Consider the following 21,885-nt stretch of genomic DNA (forward strand, 5'->3'; position numbering starts at 1 on the left):
CTGTCCCTGATTTGAAACAAAGTCCCTCTGTCCCTTTTTCCTCCTCATTTGTCCCTCAATTTGGTCTGATCTATATTAAGGTGACCATATTTTTAAAATTAAATCCGGGGACATATATTTTTTTTTTTTTTGCAAATTGTAAACTATTTTATAAGCATATTTTCTTGAAATGATATATGCAGTGTATGTGGTATGTGTTTATGGAATGATTGTATGATATATAGCACCCTACCAGGTAGGTGCTAGGTAAAGTGTAGTGGGCTTTGGCTGCCTAACTGCAGGGCCATGATTTTCATCATGGCTGTCATATCTCCAAGGTGTCTCTGCTGAGAGGGGAGTCTCCCCACTGGCTCCATGAGTGGATTCTCATTGGGCAGTGGAGGAAACCCAATCAGTGACCCATTCAGGCCCAGTGGCGGCCGGTGCATAGGGGGCGCCAGGGCGCCGCCCCCCCTGAAAAAAGGAAGAAAAAAAAAAAGATAAAAAAAAAAAAAAAGATTGCAAAACGAGCAATAAAGTTTGAAAAAAAAAAAATTGCGTTCGCCGCCGCCGCCGCCAGCCGATGTGGAGGGGATGGGGGGGTGGGGTTACCACCCAGAAGAGGCGCCGATTGGCTGCCTTCTGGGGGGCGTGGGGGGCGTAACCTGGGCGCAAGGCAGATTCCTTGGAAACCCCCACTTCGTGGATTCCTGGCTGTGATTGGTCCAGCCTCCAGCCTGGACCAATCACAGCATCCAGGACATCCAACGCTGACCCCGCTGACGTCACTCGCAGCAGTGGACCGGACCGCGGGCGATGGAGTTGGACTCGGGTGGACACCGGACGGGAGTGACGGCGGCACCGGAGAGGAGACCAGACCACTGGAGGTCATCTGCTGGAAGAAGACATCACCACCGGTGAGTCCTCGTGGTCCTCCTGTCCTGTCAGTCCTCCATGACCATCCATCCAGCTTTTCCACCGCCATCCCCCTATGCTCTGCCTCATCCCATGAGTCATGGGATGAGGCAGAGCAGAGGGGGATGGCGGTGGAAAGGCTGGATGGATGGTCATCATGGGCCATGACCATCCATCCATCCATCCAGCCTTTCCACCGCCATCCCCCTCTGCTCTGCCTCATCCCATGACCATCCCTCCCACCGCCATCCCTTTGCCTGATCCCATCTCTCCCACTGCCATACCTCTGCAGGGGGCATGTACGCTGGTCACTGTATTGAAAGGGGGCATGTACGCTGGTCACTACATTGAAAGGGGACATGTACGCTGGTCACTGCATTGAAAGGGGGCATGTACGCTGGTCACTGCATTGAAAGGGGACATGTACGCTGGTCACTGTATTGAAAGGGGGCATGTACACTGGTCACTACATTGAAAGGGGCATGTACACTGGTCACTACATTGAAAGGGGACATGTACGCTGGTCACTGCATTGAAAGGGGACATGTACGCTGGTCACTGCATTGAAAGGGGACATGTACGCTGGTCACTGTATTGAAAGGGGGCATGTACACTGGTCACTACATTGAAAGGGGCATGTACACTGGTCACTACATTGAAAGGGGACATGTACGCTGGTCACTGCATTGAAAGGGGGCATGTACGCTGGTCACTGCATTGAAAGGGGACATGTACGCTGGTCACTACATTGAAAGGGGACATGTACGCTGGTCACTACATTGAAAGGGGGCATGTACGCTGGTCACTGCATTGAAAGGGGGCATGTACGCTGGTCACTGCATTGAAAGGGGGCATGTACGCTGGTCACTACATTGAAAGGGACATGTACGCTGGTCACTACATTGAAAGGGGACATGTACGCTGGTCACTGCATTGAAAGGGGGCATGTACGCTGGTCACTGCATTGAAAGGGGGCATGTACGCTGGTCACTGCATTGAAAGGGGGCATGTACGCTGGTCACTGCATTGAAAGGGGGCATGTACGCTGGTCACTGCATTGAAAGGGGGCATGTACGCTGGTCACTACATTGAAAGGGACATGTACGCTGGTCACTACATTGAAAGGGGACATGTACGCTGGTCACTGCATTGAAAGGGGGCATGTACGCTGGTCACTGCATTGAAAGGGGGCATGTACGCTGGTCACTGCATTGAAAGGGGGCATGTACGCTGGTCACTGCATTGAAAGGGGGCATGTACGCTGGTCACTGCATTGAAAGGGGGCATGTATGCTGGTCACTGCATTGAAAGGGGACATGTACGCTGGTCACTACATTGAAAGGGACATGTACGCTGGTCACTACATTGAAAGGGGGCATGTACGCTGGTCACTGCATTGAAAGGGGGCATGTACGCTGGTCACTACATTGAAAGGGGGCATGTACGCTGGTCACTACATTGAAAGGGGGCATGTACGCTGGTCACTGTATTGAAAGGGGGCATGTACGCTGGTCACTACATTGAAAGGGGGCATGTACGCTGGTCACTGCATTGAAAGGGGGCATGTACGCTGGTCACTGCATTGAAAGGGGACATGTACACTGGTCACTACATTGAAAGGGGACATGTACGCTGGTCACTACATTGAAAGGGGACATGTACGCTGGTCACTACATTGAAAGGGGGCATGTACGCTGGTCACTGCATTGAAAGGGGGCATGTACGCTGGTCACTGCATTGAAAGGGGGCATGTACGCTGGTCACTACATTGAAAGGGACATGTACGCTGGTCACTACATTGAAAGGGGACATGTACGCTGGTCACTACATTGAAAGGGGACATGTACGCTGGTCACTGCATTGAAAGGGGACATGTACGCTGGTCACTACATTGAAAGGGGACATGTACGCTGGTCACTGCATTGAAAGGGGGCATGTACGCTGGTCACTGCATTGAAAGGGGGCATGTACGCTGGTCACTGCATTGAAAGGGGGCATGTACGCTGGTCACTGCATTGAAAGGGGGCATGTACGCTGGTCACTGCATTGAAAGGGGGCATGTATGCTGGTCACTGCATTGAAAGGGGACATGTACGCTGGTCACTACATTGAAAGGGACATGTACGCTGGTCACTACATTGAAAGGGGGCATGTACGCTGGTCACTGCATTGAAAGGGGGCATGTACGCTGGTCACTACATTGAAAGGGGGCATGTACGCTGGTCACTACATTGAAAGGGGGCATGTACGCTGGTCACTGTATTGAAAGGGGGCATGTACGCTGGTCACTGCATTGAAAGGGGGCATGTATGCTGGTCACTGCATTGAAAGGGGGCATGTACGCTGGTCACTGCATTGAAAGGGGGCATGTATGCTGGTCACTGCATTGAAAGGGGACATGTACGCTGGTCACTACATTGAAAGGGACATGTACGCTGGTCACTACATTGAAAGGGGGCATGTACGCTGGTCACTACATTGAAAGGGGACATGTACACTGGTCACTACATTGAAAGGGGACATGTACGCTGGTCACTGCATTGAAAGGGGACATGTACACTGGTCACTACATTGAAAGGGGACATGTACGCTGGTCACTACATTGAAAGGGGGCATGTACGCTGGTCACTGCATTGAAAGGGGGCATGTATGCTGGTCACTGCATTGAAAGGGGGCATGTACGCTGGTCACTACATTGAAAGGGGGCATGTACGCTGGTCACTACATTGAAAGGGACATGTACGCTGGTCACTACATTGAAAGGGGGCATGTACGCTGGTCACTACATTGAAAGGGGACATGTACACTGGTCACTACATTGAAAGGGGACATGTACGCTGGTCACTGCATTGAAAGGGGACATGTACACTGGTCACTACATTGAAAGGGGACATGTACGCTGGTCACTACATTGAAAGGGGACATGTACGCTGGTCACTACATTGAAAGGGGGCATGTACGCTGGTCACTGCATTGAAAGGGGGCATGTACGCTGGTCACTGCATTGAAAGGGGGCATGTACGCTGGTCACTACATTGAAAGGGACATGTACGCTGGTCACTACATTGAAAGGGGACATGTACGCTGGTCACTGCATTGAAAGGGGGCATGTACGCTGGTCACTGCATTGAAAGGGGGCATGTACGCTGGTCACTGCATTGAAAGGGGGCATGTACGCTGGTCACTGCATTGAAAGGGGGCATGTACGCTGGTCACTGCATTGAAAGGGGGCATGTATGCTGGTCACTGCATTGAAAGGGGACATGTACGCTGGTCACTACATTGAAAGGGACATGTACGCTGGTCACTACATTGAAAGGGGGCATGTACGCTGGTCACTGCATTGAAAGGGGGCATGTACGCTGGTCACTACATTGAAAGGGGGCATGTACGCTGGTCACTACATTGAAAGGGGGCATGTACGCTGGTCACTGTATTGAAAGGGGGCATGTACGCTGGTCACTGCATTGAAAGGGGGCATGTATGCTGGTCACTGCATTGAAAGGGGGCATGTACGCTGGTCACTGCATTGAAAGGGGGCATGTATGCTGGTCACTGCATTGAAAGGGGACATGTACGCTGGTCACTACATTGAAAGGGACATGTACGCTGGTCACTACATTGAAAGGGGGCATGTACGCTGGTCACTGCATTGAAAGGGGGCATGTATGCTGGTCACTGCATTGAAAGGGGGCATGTACGCTGGTCACTGCATTGAAAGGGGGCATGTACGCTGGTCACTACATTGAAAGGGGGCATGTACGCTGGTCACTACATTGAAAGGGGGCATGTACGCTGGTCACTGCATTGAAAGGGGGCATGTACGCTGGTCACTGCATTGAAAGGGGGCATGTACGCTGGTCACTTCATTGAAAGGGGGCATGTACGCTGGTCACTACATTGAAAGGGGGCATGTACGCTGGTCACTGTATTGAAAGGGGGCATGTACGCTGGTCACTGCATTGAAAGGGGGCATGTACGCTGGTCACTACATTGAAAGGGGGCATGTACGCTGGTCACTGTATTGAAAGGGGGCATGTACGCTGGTCACTGCATTGAAAGGGGACATGTACGCTGGTCACTACATTGAAAGGGGGCATGTACGCTGGTCACTGCATTGAAAGGGGGCCTGTACGCTGGTCACTGCATTGAAAGGGGGCATGTACGCTGGTCACTACATTGAAAGGGGGCATGTACGCTGGTCACTACATTGAAAGGGGGCATGTACTGTGTGGTCTGTGCTAGGGGGTCTGTACTGTGGGGTTTGTACAAGGGGCCTGTACTGTGGGGTTTGTGCCACTCTGTCAGTGTATCCCATAATAGGGCCCCTGCTCCCTATTATGGGATATACTAGTACTGATGGAGCCCTTAATATGTGATATATTGGGAGAATTGGTTCACGCAAGCAAAATACAGGGGACAAAATGGGTGGGGTCTATAAGGGGTGTGGCTTCTGAGAAATGGGAGGGGCCAAAATAGAAGGGCGGGGTCTTGCGCCCCCCCATCTTAAAACTTCACCAGCCGCCACTGTTCAGGCCTGTATCTACCCCAGGAGGCAGATTCTGCCGCAGAGGACTCTGCAAGATCAAGTCAGTAATCGTCCATTCCCATACATTCTGACGGGGACACTGATGTAAAGGGGGACTCTGATGAGGACACTGATGTAAAGGGAGACTCTGATGGGGACACTGATGTAAAGGGAGACTCTGATGGGGACACTGATGTAAAGGGAAACTCTGATGGGGGACACTGATATAAAGGGGAACTCTGACGGGGATACTGATGTAAAGGAGGACTCTGACATGGACACTGATGTAAAGGGGGACTCTGATGGGGACACTGATGTAAAGGGAGACTCTGATGGGGACACTGATGTAAAGGGAGACTCTGATGGGGACACTGATGTAAAGGGAAACTCTGATGGGGGACACTGATATAAAGGGGAACTCTGACGGGGACACTGATGTAAAGGAGGACTCTGACATGGACACTGATGTAAAGGGGGACTCTGATGGGGACACTGATGTAAAGGGAGACTCTGATGGGGACACTGATGTAAAGGGAAACTCTGATGGGGGACACTGATATAAAGGGGAACTCTGACGGGGATACTGATGTAAAGGAGGAATCTGACATGGACACTGATGTAAAGGAGGATTCTGACAGGGACACTGATGTAAGGGGGGATTCTGATGGGGACACTGGATGTTAAGGACTCTGACGGGGACACCCTGGATGTAAAGGGGCACTCTGAGGGGGGACACACTGGATATAAAGGGGCACTCTGATGGGGACACGTATGTAAAGTAGGACTCTGACAGGGACACACTCGATGTAAAGGAGGACTCTTACAGGGACACACTCGATGTAAAGGAGGACTCTGACGGGGACACGGACACAGGCTAAATGACGGTGGGAACACAGGCTAAATGATGGTGGGGGACACAGGCTGAATTAACGACGGGGACAAAGGCTGAATGATGGGGGGATTCAGGCTGGATGAGGGGGGGGGACACAGTCAGTGCTTATTCCTGGGGATTTCACAGTGGCTTAAACATGAAGATGGGGGATCTGTCAGTGGTGGGAACGAATAAGCGGTTAGAGGAGTGGGGGCCCATCATGTTACTATAGGTGAAGTCACAGTAGGCAAACTTTGAGGGGCTAGGGTCCCAAATATGGCACAGAGATAGGGGAGGTCTATCTCTGGGGGCCTCTAGTATCCCTGTGCCAAATTTGGTGCCCCTAGACCCCGGGGTTTGGTCAGCTTTGTGCAGTATGGCAAGCTTGGAGTTGGCACATTTGCAAGGCCAAAGCTCGGGCCTTGAACATGTCCAGGGGTCCAAATTTGTCAGGGAGGTAGGGGAGGTTTACCATTACCATACCAAAAATGTTGGAGTCATTAGCCCAAAATATCTTTGTCAAATTTTTATGGGGTTACTGAGGAGCATATGGCTGTCAGTCAATACCACAAAGCGGGGAGTGCTGGGTACCATATTAATCCCCATAGACTTAGCTATCCATGAAGTGGGGCTTTGCATTACCTATGTTCTGCTGGATTTGGCCAAAGTCGATCCCCATGCCAGCCCATGTAAAGATGAAGCATTGGCCCCAAAAAATTTGTGTGGCTCCTAGAAGTCCTCTAGTATTAGTTTGCCAAGTATGGTGCCCTTAACCCCCGTGGTTAAGCGCCCTAAATTTATAGTAGCTTGCCCGCTATGTTAAACTTTGGCACGATCGTAGTCTGGACCTTTGGGGGACTGCAGCTCAGGCCCCGAATGAGTATGGGGGGCCATATTTGGCATGGAGGTAGGGGAGGTCTCCCTTTACCAAACATTTTGGAGTCGCTAGCCCATAATTTTCTTGTCAACTATTTCCAAATATTCTGGTCAACTTTTTCAGGGGCTTCTTGGGAGTGTGTGGCCCTTAGGCAGTACCGTGGAGCAGGGACTGCTGGGTACTATATTAATCTCCATATTCTTAGCTATCCAATGGTACCTGCAGAGCAGGGCTGACTGGTACCTATGTTCCACAGTATTTGTGCAAATTGACTCCCATGCCAGTCCTCGTGAAAATTAGGCATCGGCCACAACAAAATATGTGTGTCTCCTGGGGGAGATCTAATATCCCTGTACCAAGTTTGGTGCCCGTAACCCCCGTGATTCGGGTACAACAGGGCCCTAAATTTATGGTAGATTGGCCCACCATGTTAATTTATTGCTCGGTCGTGGTTGGGAATTTGAGGGTCCACAGCTTGGGCCCAGAAAGAGTTCAGGCTCCCACAGCTTGAGCCCCTGGATATGTTTGGGGCCAAAGCTGTGGCCCCTCAAAATTCCCTACTGTGCCATATATTAACATAGGCTAGGCCAAGGTAGCCTAAATGTAGTGCCCCGTAGTAGCAGAACGATGCTCAGGGGCACCGAACTTGGTACAGGGTTACTAGAGGACCCCCAGGGGCCACAAACATTTTTTGGGGCCAATGCTTTATTTTCATGGGGACCTGCATAGGGCAGGAATTTGCCTGACCACCGCAGGATGCAGGAACTGCAAAGCCCCGCTCTGCAAAAACTGTTAAATAGCTAAGAGTCCAGAGATTCCTGCAGCACTCACTAATTCCAGCTCCGCAGTAGCGCCCGAGGGCCACACACTCCCAAGGGGCCCCCTAAATAGTTGACCATAAAATTTCAGGCTAGTGACTTCAAAATTGTAGGGGTGGTATAGGAAGACCTTCCCTACCCCTGTGCCAAATTTGGGCCTCTGGACTAATTCAGGGCCCGATCTGTGGCCCATCAAATTCCCGATTGCGGCTGCACCATAGATTAACATAGCGGGGCCAGGCTAGCCTAAATGCAGGGCCCTGTGGTAGCTGAACCACGGTGCCCAGGGGCACCAGGTTTTTGGACAGGGATACTATATGATCCCCAGGGGACACATACATTTTTTTGGGGCCAATGCTTAATTTTCACAGGGACCTGCATTGGGGTAGACTTTAGCTGACCACCACAGAATAGTCAAGGGATTCCTGAGGTATCCAGCAATCCCTGCTGTGCCGTACGGCCCAGGGGCCACATACTCTCAAGGGGCCCTATAAAAAGTTGACCAGGGAATTTTTGGGCTAACAAACCCCAAATTGTTTGGGGTGGTAAAGGAAGCCCCCCCCCCCCTACCTCTGTGCCAAATTTGGGTCCCCCAGACTCATTTGGGGTCCAAGCTGTAGCCCCTCAAATTTTCAGACTAAGACCCTGCCCTTAACATAGCTACTATAAATGTAGGGCCCAAACTACAGGGGGTTAAGGGCACCATACTTGGCAAACTTATACTAGAGGACCTCCTGTAGCAACACAATTTTTTTGGGGGGCAATGCCTAATTTTCACAGGGACTGGCATGGTAATCGTCTTTGGCCAAATACTGCGGAACATAGGTAATGCAAAGCCCCGCTTCATGGGTCCTATCGGATAGCTAAGGCTATGGGGATTAATTACTTGCCCAGTGACGGCTACAGCGCGGTCAGCTTATTCTGGGAGGGCGTACAGGGACCTCCTCCCAGAACTGTGCTTCCCGCGGATTGTGGTAAAGGGCCAACGACAGGGGCCCTTTACCACGTGAGCGCTTCATCCAATGACGGCCCGATCATTTGTCAACAAACCGCTGCATGCCCAGTTCAGCTCTCTCCTCACACACCGATCGGCACCACCCCTGCCTCATCCATGCCCATCTGTGCCTCATCCATGCCCATCTGTGCCTCATCAGTGCTCATTGTGCCTCATCTGTGCAACATCAGTGTGTCCCTCATCATCATCAAGCCTGTGTCCCCGCCGTCATTTAGCCTGTGTCCATGTCCCCATCAGTGTCATCGAGTGTGTGCCCGTCAGAGTCCTCCTTTACATCCAGTGTGTACCTGTCAGAGTCCTCCTTTACATCCAGTGTGTCCCTGTCAGAGTCCTCCTTTACATCCAGTGTGTCCCTGTCAGAGTCCTACTTTACATCCGTGTCCCCATCAGAGTGCCCCTTTACATCAGTGTCCCCATCAGAGTCCCCCCTTACATCTGCGTCCCCATCAGAGTACTCCTTTTTACATCAGTGTCCCCGTCAGAGTACTCCTTTTTACATCAGTGTCTCCGTCAGAGTCCCCCCTTACATCAGTGTCCCTGTCAGAGTACTCCTTTTTACATCAGTGTCCCCGTCAGAGTACTCCTTTTTACATCAGTGTCCCCGTCAGAGTTCCCTCTTACATCAGTGTCCCCATCAGAGTTCCCCCTTACATCAGCGTCCCCGTCAGAGTTCCCCCTTACATCAGTGTACCCGTCAGAGTCCTCCTTTACATCAGTGTCCCCGTCAGAGTTCCCCCTTTACACCAGTGTCCCGTCAGAGTTCCCCTTTACATCAGTGTCCCCGTCAGAGTTCCCCTTTACATCAGTGTCCCCATCAGAGTTCCCCCTTACATCAGCGTCCCCGTCAGAGTACTCCTTTACATCAGTGTCCCCGTCAGAGTACTCCTTTACATCAGTGTCCCCGTCAGAGTTCCCCCCTTACATCAATCTCCCCGTCAGAGTTCCCCCTTTACACCAGTGTCCCGTCAGAGTTCCCCTTTACATCAGTGTCCCCGTCAGAGTTCCCCTTTACATCAGTGTCCCCGCCAGAGTCCCCCTTGACTTCAGTGTCCCCATCAGTGTCCTCCTTTACATCAGTGTCCCGTCAGAGTTGCCCTTTACATCAGTGTCCCCGTCAGAGTCTCCCTTGACTTCAGTGTCCCTGTCAGAGTCCTCCTTTACATCAGTGTCCCCGTCAGAGTCCTCCTTTACACCATCAGAGTGCCCCTTTAATGTGTCCCGGTCAGAGCTGTGTGTTCTGTAATCACGACAATATTCCCACCATTTGCCAATATGAATCTAAAATGAGAATAATCCGCCCAATAAGAATAGATGTCCATTGGGCGCATGCGCAGATAGTGCAGAGAGCGAGGCAGAATCTGACATTAGATTCTCGTCCCGCCGCTCTCTGTCTCTGGTTGGATAATGTATCCGACAAACTGTGCATGCCAGTGTCGTCACCGCCAGCTGATCGACAGATCAGCTGGAGTGACGTCACTTACTGAGCATGCGCAGGCCTTTGGATGAATTTTTCGACGGGAGGCATTATTCGACAGATCACCGGCATTTTCAAGATTCTTGTAACAGTATAGACTAGAGCTCTTCTCTGCTCACAGCTGTCAAAGAAAAAAAAAAAAAAAGCAGCTACAAATGTTTATCACAACATTGCTCAGCACTGAGAAATAAAGAGAAACATTGTATCGTTTTGTTCTTTTAGATCAAAGGGATGAACTTCAGTCTGTTAATGAGGTCAGTTTAACCACTTAGAGCCGGTTCACATACAGGCGACCCGACTTGCCGGGGTCATATCATTGAAGTCAATGCAGGTCGCCCCAAAGTAGTACAGGACCCTTTTTCTAAGTCGGAGTGACTTGTGTCGCTCCTATTAGAACGGGTCCTGTGCTAATCTATGGCAGGCGACCCACGGCGACTTGTCAGGCGATCAAGTCGCCTGACAAGTCGCCCCAGTGTGAACTGGCTCTTAAAGACTAAAGCAGTTTTCTGACACTTGTTGCTTACAAGTTAAAATCAGTATTTTTTGCTAGAAAATTACTTAGGACCCCCAAACATTATATATATATTTTTAGTAGAGACACTAGAGAATAAAATGGCGTTCGTTGCAATATTTTATGTCACATTGTATCTGCGCAGTGGTCTTCAAATGCAATTTTTTGGGAAAAAATACACTTTAGTTTTTTTTTTTAATTCATTAAACTGTAAAGTTAGCCCAATTTTTCTGTATAATGCAAACAGAGAATCGTGATCTTTATTCTAAGCAAAAAAATTGTGACTCTAATTTTATCCAGAATCGCGCACGCGCAGCTATACTTAGACGAGCAATTAACCTTTGCAGTACAGGCGCAGCACACCTACAAGGGATCATTTTCAAGTTTCCTGGAGATGAGCTTTAAACATTCCATTCCAAAACCATGAATATTTGTAATCTCCCCCCCCCCCCCCCTTTTGTGGCTTACCATAGCCTCCATTCTTCCTAGGAAGACTTTCCATATGAAGGAGTGTGTCTGAGAGAATTTCCATTCAGCCATTAGTGAGATCAGGTAGGAGAAGACCTGGCACAAAATCCCCTATGCGATATTCCTGTGTTTGTGACAGGTTCTCTTTAATGAAACATCAGGGGTCTTTTAGACCTCTGTTGTCTCACCTGCTTTCCTTTAAAGCTAATGGAGCATTGATCACCCTCCATTAACTTCAATCTCTGGCTGCAAGAGTTAGAGAAAAGTGACACCAGAAACCCTATGTGATGTTTTAGACTTCGCTTCCAGGGTTATCCTGTCTAGGGAAGATCAGTGAATAGACGTTTGCTGGTCCCCAATCTCTCCATCTGGAGACACCCCTCCCATGCAGAGCACTGGGGTCGCGTTGGGGAGGGGGCACAATTTGGGTGTCACAGAAAGCAATTGTGCGGCTGGATCACTTTCATTAAACAGTTGACTCTTGTGGGATGCACACACAGTCCTGATGGCTGCAGCTGCCAAGAGTATGTGCAGGACCCCTGGATGCAGTAAAAAGAGTTAAAGTAGAACTAAAGGCAAGAGAAGCGTGGACTTGTTTTTCCCCAAATCATACTTACCTAGGAGGATGCAGCATCCGTCCAATGCTGCATCTGTCTCCAGCTGGCTCTAAGACTGAGAACTGAGCAATCAAACCCTGCTGATCGCTCGGTTCTCACAGTTTCCTGAGGAAAGAGCTGCTGTCAGTCACCGGCTCGCTGCTCTGCTGCCCCATCCATGCTCGCTGCTCTGCCGGGCTGTGGAGAGGGTGGGAGCAGCTTGGTGCAGGTCCAGGCATGTGGGCCAATCCTGACTTCATCACAATCTTGCCCGAGCCTGGACCGCCTCTGTGACATCAGCTGATGGTGGGGTTTAGCCTGCCGAGTACAGAACGAACTGCACTCCTGCGATCCACAGGAGTAGTACAGCCTTTAAAGCAATTGTATAACGCTGGCCTTTTTTTTTATTTTCTTGCAAGGTAAAGTCATAATATGCTAGTATGCACAAAGGTAAAACAAAGGTGTTCTAGTGCCACTGTTCCATCTTCACTTGTCTTGCTGTCGGGCTCTGGCTCTGTGACTGGCTGGAGTTGCGATGACGTCACTCCCACACGCATGCATAGGGCTTGGAAGGAACAGCACGGGTGACCGTTCCTTCAGAGCGTGTGCACCAGTGATGTCACTGGCTGCATGTAATGTAAATATCTCCTACAGTCAGGTCCATAAATATTGGGACATTGACACAATTCTAATCTTTTTGGCTCTATACACCACCACAATGGATTTAAAATAAAACAAACAAGATGTGCTTTAAGTGCAGACTTTCAGCTTTAATTTGAGGGTATTTACATCCAAATCAGGTGAACGGTGTAGGAATTACAGCAGTTTGTAAATGTGCCTCCCACTTTTTAAGGGACCAAAAGTAATGGGACAGATTAACAATCATAAATCAAACTTTCACTTTTTAATACTTGGTTGCAAATCCTTTGCAGTCAATAACAGCCTGAAGTCTGGAACGCATAGACATCACCAGGCGCTGGGTTTCATCCCTGGTGATGCTCTGCCAGGCCTCTACTGCAACTGTCTTCAGTTTCTGCTTGTTCTTGGGGCATTTTCCCTTCAGTTTTATCTTCAGCAAGTGAAATGCATGCTCAATCGGATTCAGGTCAGGTGATTGACTTGGCCATTGCATAGCATTCCACTTCTTTCCCTTAAAAAACTCTTTGGTTGCTTTCGCAGTATGCTTCGGGTCATTGCTTATCTGCACTGTGAAGCGCCGTCCAATGAGTTCTGAAGCATTTGGCTGAATATGAGCAGATAATATTGCCCGAAACACTTCAGAATTCATCCTGCTGCTTTTGTCAGCAGTCACATCATTAATAAATACAAGAGAACCAGTTCCATTGGCAGCCATACATGCCCATGCCATGACACTACCACCACCATGCTTCACTCATGAGGTGGTATGCTTTGGATGATGAGCAGTTCCTTTCCTTCTCCATACTCTTCTCTTCCCATCACTCTGGTACAAGTTGATCTTGGTCTCATCTGTCCATAGGATGTTGTTCCAGAACTGTGAAGGCTTTTTTAGATGTTTGGCAAACTCTAATCTGGCCTTCCTGTTTTTGAGGTTCACCAATAGTTTACATCTTGTGGTGAACCCTCTGTATTCACTCTGGTGAAGTCTTCTCTTGATTGTTGACTTTGACACACATACACCTACCTCCTGGAGAGTGATCTTGATCTGCCCACTGTTGTGAAGGGTGTTTTCTTCACCAGGAAAAGAATTCTTCGGTCATCCACCACAGTTTTTTACCGTGATTTTCCAAGTCTTTTGGTGTTGCTGAGCTCACCGGTGCGTTCTTTCTTTTTTAGGATGTTCCAAACAGTTGATTTGGCCACACCTAATGTTTTTGCTATCTCTCCGATGGGTTTGTTTTGTTTTTTCAGCCTAATGATGGCTTGCTTCATTGATAGTGACAGCTCTTTGGATCTCATATTGAGAGTTGACAGTAACAGATTCCAAATGAAAATAGCACATTTGAAATGAACTCTGGACCTTTTATCTGCTCCTTGTAAATGGGATAATGAGGGAATAACACACACCTGGCCATGGAACAGCTGAGTAGCCAATTGTCCCATTACTTTTGGTCCCTTAAAAAGTGGGAGGCACATATACAAACTGTTGTAATTCCTACACCTTTCACCTGATTTGGATGTAAATACCCTCAAATTAAAGCTGAAAGTCTGCAGTTAAAGCACTTCTTGTTTGTTTCATTTCAAATCTATTGTGGTGGTGTATTATTATACACCACCACAATGGATTAGAATTGTGACATAAAAAGATAATAATTATAAAAAGATTATAATTGTGTTGATGTCCCAATATTTATGGACCTGACTGTAAAGCAGAGTTTTCCCATGATTAAGCTTTGAGAGGCGGAGTGAAATGCATTGGGGGGTGTGGCCTGGCAGGAACCCAGGCCGAGGTTGGCACACACCATCACGAGCGGGCTTGCTTTGATGTGCTACTTAAGGGATATCTATAATCCTACACATTGATGTTTGGAGCTGGGACAGACTCCCTCCCCCGCCAGCACTCACAGCAGTGTACCGGCACTGGCACCCTATCCAGGCCTTAGTGGCTCACACACAAGGTTTCCAGCTCTGTGACGTCAGCCGATGGTGAGCTTCAGCCCGCTGTCTGCTGAAAATGAGTCACAGGAGTGCAGAATTAACTGCACTCCTGCGATCCACAGAAGTACAACCAAACGAGCTTTGGCTGTACTTTCACTTTAAGGGAAGGTTATAACCAAGACAGGAAAGTGAGGGGAAATGTCTTGCTGTCACCAGGGTCTCAAGAACTGGTGTCACCATTAGAGGATTTCCTCTAAAAAAAGAAAGTTCTATTTTAAAGCTGAACTCCGGATTGAGCAAATATAGTCTAATACAGTGGTCTCCAACCTGTGGCCCTATGCTTTCCTTTATCTGGCCCTTGGGGCAGTGTAACTATTACTGATACAAGACACTATTCCTCCCACTGACACCAACTATGGGGCACTATTCCTCCCACTGACACCAACTGTGGGGCACTATTCCTCCCACTGACACCAACAGTGGGGCACTATTCCTCCCACTGACACCAACAGTGGGGCACTATTCCTCACACTGACACCAACAATGGGGCACTATTCCTCCCACTGACACCAATGATGGGGCACTATTCCTCCCACTGACACCAATGATGGGGCACTATTCCTCCCACTGACACCAACTATGGGGCACTATTCCTCCCACTGACTAACGATGGGGCACTATTCTTCCCACTGACACCAACGATGGGGCACTATTCCTCACACTAACACCAACAGTGGGGCACTATTCCTCCAACTGACACCAACAGTGTGGCACTATTCCTCCAACTGCCACCAACTATGGGGCACTATACCCCCCACTGAAGCCAACGCCAGCCCCCCTAAAGTCTCAATGACAGTAAACTGACCCTTTGTTTAGAAAGTCATGTGTATTCTTACTTGCATCTTAGTGTGCTTTGTGTATTTCTTCAGTATCAGTGCAGTAATCCAGTGTAAGACTTCCAAAGACCAGTCACTGCTGCTCTCTCTCCTTGTGCAGGGTGACTGGTCTGGTCTCCACCCCTCTTGTAGTTTTCTGTAGGCAGACTGTAGTAGGTGGAGCCTGCTGGGTCCCTCCCACAGCTCTGTTCTATTCACAGGGTATGTACAGAACATTGATGATGTCACTGCTACTTTTTACAAGGAAATATCTAAATTTGCAAAGGCATTTGTTGCAAGCAACAAATTTAGATCCTTTTTGGCTACTGAGGAATATTTTTGAGGTTTTTGTTTTGATTAGAGTGGAGAGGGATTATAACCCCTGTCAGTTTTTATTGCTGTCTGTGCCCCCATTAACCACTTGCCCGACTGCCCAACGACTATTTACGTCGGCAGTCAGCCCCTCACAGGCAAAGCGTCGGTAGCCTGTGAGGCTCTAGGGAGCGAGCGCACGCCGCCAGAGGCGCGCTCCCGCTCGCTCACGGATCCACCAGCGCGTGTACCCGGCGGACCCGATGTCCGCCGGGCAGGTTTTTTTATGCTGAAAAAGCCCCGCTTGGCTTATACTTTAGTCACGGTCTCACTTACCTTTTAAAGATGGCACTGCCCGGCGCCAACATGTCACCGCGCATGCGCCATCTGCCCGGGAATAGCCAAACATATACGGGCTTTCCCGAGCATCGGCAGCGCATGCGCGGTGACGTGTTGGCGCCATTTTTTAAATGTAAGGCGCCTCTCCGACAGGTAAGTGAGACTCTTCCCCAGCCCCTGTATTCTCCTGTACTATGCCCACAGCACTGCATCCCCTGTGCCATGCCTGTACCATCTGTGCCATGCCTGTTCTAACACCTGTGCCGTGCCTGTATTGTCACCTGTGCCGTGCCCGAACCGTCTCCTGTACCATGCCCGCAGCCCTTGTTTTGTATCTCGTGGTTATCCAGTAGCCGCTTCATTTCCCACACTAGGCTTATACTCGAGTCGTTTTGCCCTCCTTAGAATGCCGGCTACCTCCAGAGCCGCCGGGATACTTCTGGTGCCCCCCTCGTGATTGACATAAGCCACGGCCGTGGCATTGTCCGATTGAATGCGCACTGGACATCCCAGAAGACGATCCGTCCAATAGTTCAGGCACATTCTGATTGCTCAGAGTTCCTAAGACATTGATCGGTAGTCTGGGCTCTTCCAGTGTCCAAAGCCCCTGAGCAGAATTTTTGCAGAGGAGGACGCCTCTCGAGCCTGACAGGCTGGCATTCGTGGTGACCACTGTCCATTACAAGGGGAAGGAAGGATTAGCCCAGCCAAAGTGCCAGAGAATAAAGCCACCATATCAAGGACTCCTTCGTTCCCCTTCTCAGCCAGATTGGATTGGCCAGAATCTCCCTTTGCAAGGACCTCATATGGAACTGTGAAAACGGAAACGCCTCGAAGGTAGACACCATCAGGCCCAGCACCCGCATGCAAATCCGGAGGAATGACCATCTGCTGGACAGCAGGAGACAAATTGCAGCCTGCAATTTCTGGAGTTTGTCCAGAGGAAGGAGCACTTTGGCTAAGGCCGAGTCCACGGTCAAACCCAGATAGTCTAGCTTTGCGGAGAAGGAGGGCCCAAGTCTGCGACGAGGGTCCTTGCCCTTAGTAGCCTGCGGAGGAAAGGTAAGCTTTCCCCCTGTGAGACCTGGCCGAACCAGCCAGAGTGTACATATTGCGGGCCAGAGCCTCTGCCTTCCTGTCAGTTGGATCCTTAAAGACGGGGGACTCTTCAACCGGAATCATGGTTGCCTTGTTCAATCTGGAAACTGGAGGGTCCACCACCGGTAGAACAGTCCACTTCTTAATAAGGGACTCCTCATAGGGGTATCGCCTAGCAAATCGCTTAGGAACCCAAGGGGACGCTTTGGTCGTCCCCACTCTTTATCAACAATTCTGTCAAAATAGGCAGGGACAGGAAACACCTTTGTCGCTCTGGATGGCTTGTGAGTGCCAAAGGGAACCTGCGCCTCCTTCACAGCTTCGTCTTCCTTCTTTAAGGTCTCACGCACAAATACAATCAGTGCTTCCACCAGCGCCTTTTCGTGCGCGGTTGCAGATGTGGAGAAATCATCCTCAATATCTGAGGATTCCATGGCGCATGGTCGCAGACCCAGCAGGGAAACCCACATCCGTGGCAGCTGAATCAGATTCAGGATCTGGTGAGACAGATGAGGCAGGGGAAGGCGGGAGCGCTTTGCTAGCCCATCGCCCTAAAGCCACCTCCACCTGGGACACAAAGGTCTCCAGGATCGCCGTCAATGCATCAATGGCTGGTTGGGACCCAGAGGGCCCCGAAGCCTCAGAGAGGGGATCAGGCGGAGAGATGTGTCCAAAGACTCCATGAGTCACATATACAGTTAGCTGTGCTTGACTCCATAGGAGAAGGAAACTGAATAGGTGGGGGGGTGGGGGGGGGGGGTGTAACTGTCAGTATAGCTGGAAGTGCTCTGGGGTCTCAGCTCACAGTCTAAAATGATCATAGTACAGACAACCAAACAGTCTACATTTCCACTAGTGCGACTTGTCATGCATTTTTGGATACACAAAGTCACATGACAAGTCACAGCCCATTGATTTTAATGTCACCTGTTACCATCTATGCCACTTTGAAAATCAGCGACTTTGAAAAAGGTACCTGCACTACTTTGATGCAACTGATCCAGAGCGTAAAGTTGGATCAAAGTTGCACTCTAAATTGCAATAATGGAAATGTAGACTTTAAAACTCCGTTTCCACTAGTGACTCGTCATGCGAATGTGTCCAAAGTAGCATGACAAGTCACAGCCCATTGATTTCAATGGCACCCGTTCCCATCTACATGACTTTAAAAATCAGCGACCTTGAAAAAGGTACCTGCACTACTTTGATGCAACTTTGATCCAGAGAGTGTAAAGTTGGATCAAAGCTGCACTCAAAGTCTCACTTGAAATCAATGGGCTGTGACTTGTCATGCGACTATGTCCAAAGTCGCATGACAAGTTGCACTAGTAGAAACGGGGCCTAAAACTCATTACTCACATGTAATGAGCAACAGAAATTGATCAGTATCATTCTAAAAACTTTCACAAATGTTCCTTTGAACCTTCTTTAAAATATTGCGACGGTCGAGGCTATGAAGACAGGAGAAGATGATGTTCTGTGAAAAATAGGTGGGATGGGGGCAGGGCTGGGCAGGTCTAGGCATCCCGGTCTAAGAAAGACTGACAACCTTTTCAGGAAGTAAAAGACAGCTTAGCAAATTCAGATAAAGGGAGATAGCGTTGTCAGGGAAGAACAGGAAGAAGCTGTCTAGTTTAGATAAAATTTTCTAAGCTACACAAGCAGCTAACCAGAAAATGAATATCAAAGATAAAATATATTTAACAAACTATTAATAATTCTCTGCACCTTAGAAGAGGTGGTACAATTGTCTGTGGTCCTGACGAAGCATACTGCGAAACGAGTCGACCCTTTTCAGACTAGTATTGTATCTGCACCTTCAAACAATTAAATGTTGTGTAATGATAATGCAAACACCATATCTATGAATCCATATTGAGGGATTGCACCCCTCTTTATGTTCTTTTAATATGTTTGTTTTAAATAAATCAATAAATATGTTTACTTTTTAAACAATCACTGCCTATCCATTCATATGCCTTTAAAGTCCGCTTTTCTCTGGTCTAGCTACTGCTATACCATTCCCCCCTTTTTTCTGATTTCTTTGGATTATGGCAAACCAGGGCTAGCTCTTCTTTTGGTTTCTATTAATAGGAAACATTTCATTTTTGTGGTTAAAGACAGACCACATTTAACACCTCTCCATCACTGCAACATCATACAGGGAGTGCAGAATTATTAGGCAAATGAGTATTTTGACCACATCATCCTCTTTATGCATGTTGTCTTACTCCAAACTGTATAGGCTCGAAAGCCTACTACCAATTAAGCATATTAGGTGATGTGCATCTCTGTAATGAGAAGGGGTGTGGTCTAATGACATCAACACCCTATATCAGGTGTGCATAATTATTAGACAACTTCCTTTCCTTGGGCAAAATGGGTCAAAAGAAGGACTTGACAGGCTCAGAAAAGTCAAAAATAGTGAGATATCTTGCAGAGGGATGCAGCACTCTTAAAATTGCAAAGCTTCTGAAGCGTGATCATCGAACAATCAAGCATTTCATTCAAAATAGTGAACAGGGTCGCAAGAAGCGTGTGGAAAAACCAAGGTGCAAAATAACAGCCCATGAACTGAGAAAAGTCAAGCGTGCAGCTGCCAAGATGCCACTTGCCACCAGTTTGGCCATATTTCAGAGCTGCAACATCACTGGAGTGCCCAAAAGCACAAGGTGTGCAATACTCAGAGACATGGCCAAGGTAAGAAAGGCTGAAAGACGACCACCACTGAACAAGACACACAAGCTGAAACGTCAAGACTGGGCCAAGAAATATCTCAAGACTGATTTTTCAAAGGTTTTATGGACTGATGAAATGAGAGTGAGTCTTGATGGGCCAGATGGATGGGCCCGTGGCTGGATTGGTAAAGGGCAGAGAGCTCCAGTCCGACTCAGACGCCAGCAAGGTGGAGTACTGGTTTGGGCTGGTATCATCAAAGATGAGCTTGTGGGGCCTTTTCGGGTTGAGGATGGAGTCAAGCTCAACTCCCAGTCCTACTGCCAGTTTCTGGAAGACACCTTCTTCAAGCAGTGGTACAGGAAGAAGTCTGCATCCTTCAAGAAAAACATGATTTTCATGCAGGACAATGCTCCATCACACGCGTCCAAGTACTCCACAGCGTGGCTGGCAAGAAAGGGTATAAAAGAAGAAAAGCTAATGACATGGCCTCAATGTTCACCTGATCTGAACCCCATTGAGAACCTGTGGTCCATCATCAAATGTGAGATTTACAAGGAGGGAAAACAGTACACCTCTCTGAACAGTGTCTAGGAGGCTGTGGTTGCTGCTGCACGCAATGTTGATGGTGAACAGATCAAAACACTGACAGAATCCATGGATGGCAGGCTTTTGAGTGTCCTTGCAAAGAAAGGTGGCTATATTGGTCACATTTGTTTTTGTTTTTGAATGTCAGAAATGTATATTTGTGAATGTTGAGATGTTATATTGGTTTCACTGGTAAAAAAAAATAATTGAAATGGGTATACTGTATCTTTGATTTTTGTTAAGTTGCCTAATAATTATGCACAGTAATAGTCACCTGCACACACAGATATCCCCCTAAAATAGCTAAAACTAAAAACAAACTAAAAACTACTTCCAAAAATAGTCAGCTTTGATATTAATGAGTTTTTTGGGTTCATTGAGAACATGGTTGTTGTTCAATAATAAAATTAATCCTCAAAAATACTCATTTGCCTAATAATTCTGCACTCCCTGTATGGATCACCAACAGCACCTGGGGTAAAAAAAAAAAAAAAAAAGATACAGAGACTGATGCCATTTTCATTCTTTTTATTCCATTTTCTGTCTAAATTACTTAAAAAACAAAAAAACAAAAAGGAGAAAACCCTTCAAGAACCAAACATTAAAAGCTTCCAGCATCCCATGGAAAGCACTTGGATACAAAGAGATAGCTTGTGCATAGAGCAGTCAGCTGCAATGCCACTGCCTGTGAGCCAGGAGGCGCCACCTCTTATATGACATGTAAGTTCTGTTACCTTTCAGAACAAACATTTGAAAAAATAAAAAAAACACAGAAAGAAAACCGGTTACACTGTAACGGGTGTTCAGACACTAGCTTCTAGTGCATTCTCTTACTGTTTACAACAGTAGCACATTTCCCTTCAGCTGTTGCTGAACTACAAGTCTCAGCAAGCTGTGACTTAATAGTTCCTCTACAGCTGGATGAGCATAAAGGTTTCCATGTCTGGTAGAGACTCATTACATATATACATTATATCACCCCTCCCCATCACCTCTAATCCTATACAGAGCAGAGCGGTTGTGTAACAATGATTCAGTTTGGTGTACTAAGACTGTCTGACCCTTCGAAACAATGAACATTTTCTACTCTCTATCACTTTTGTAAACTATATAAAAAAAAAAAAAAAAAAAAAAAAGGAAGATACACTGATGAGATATTTTATTAATGCCCAACTGAACTTACTTTCAGTTTAAGGCCCCATGCACACAGGGCGTTTTTGCAGCTGCTGTTAGGAGCGTCAGACTTTTTTTTTTTTTTGGCAACCTAAAAACGCCCCTCCATGTTATTCTTTGGCCTCATGCACACACGGGCTTTAAGGAGCTCCAAGTGGCGTAGGCATTTTTAAGCTGCAAAAAAAAAAACCCAGG

This window comes from Pelophylax lessonae, assembly GCF_965119305.1.
Source record: "Pelophylax lessonae genome assembly, chromosome: 7".
Taxonomy (NCBI): Eukaryota; Metazoa; Chordata; class Amphibia; order Anura; family Ranidae; genus Pelophylax; species Pelophylax lessonae.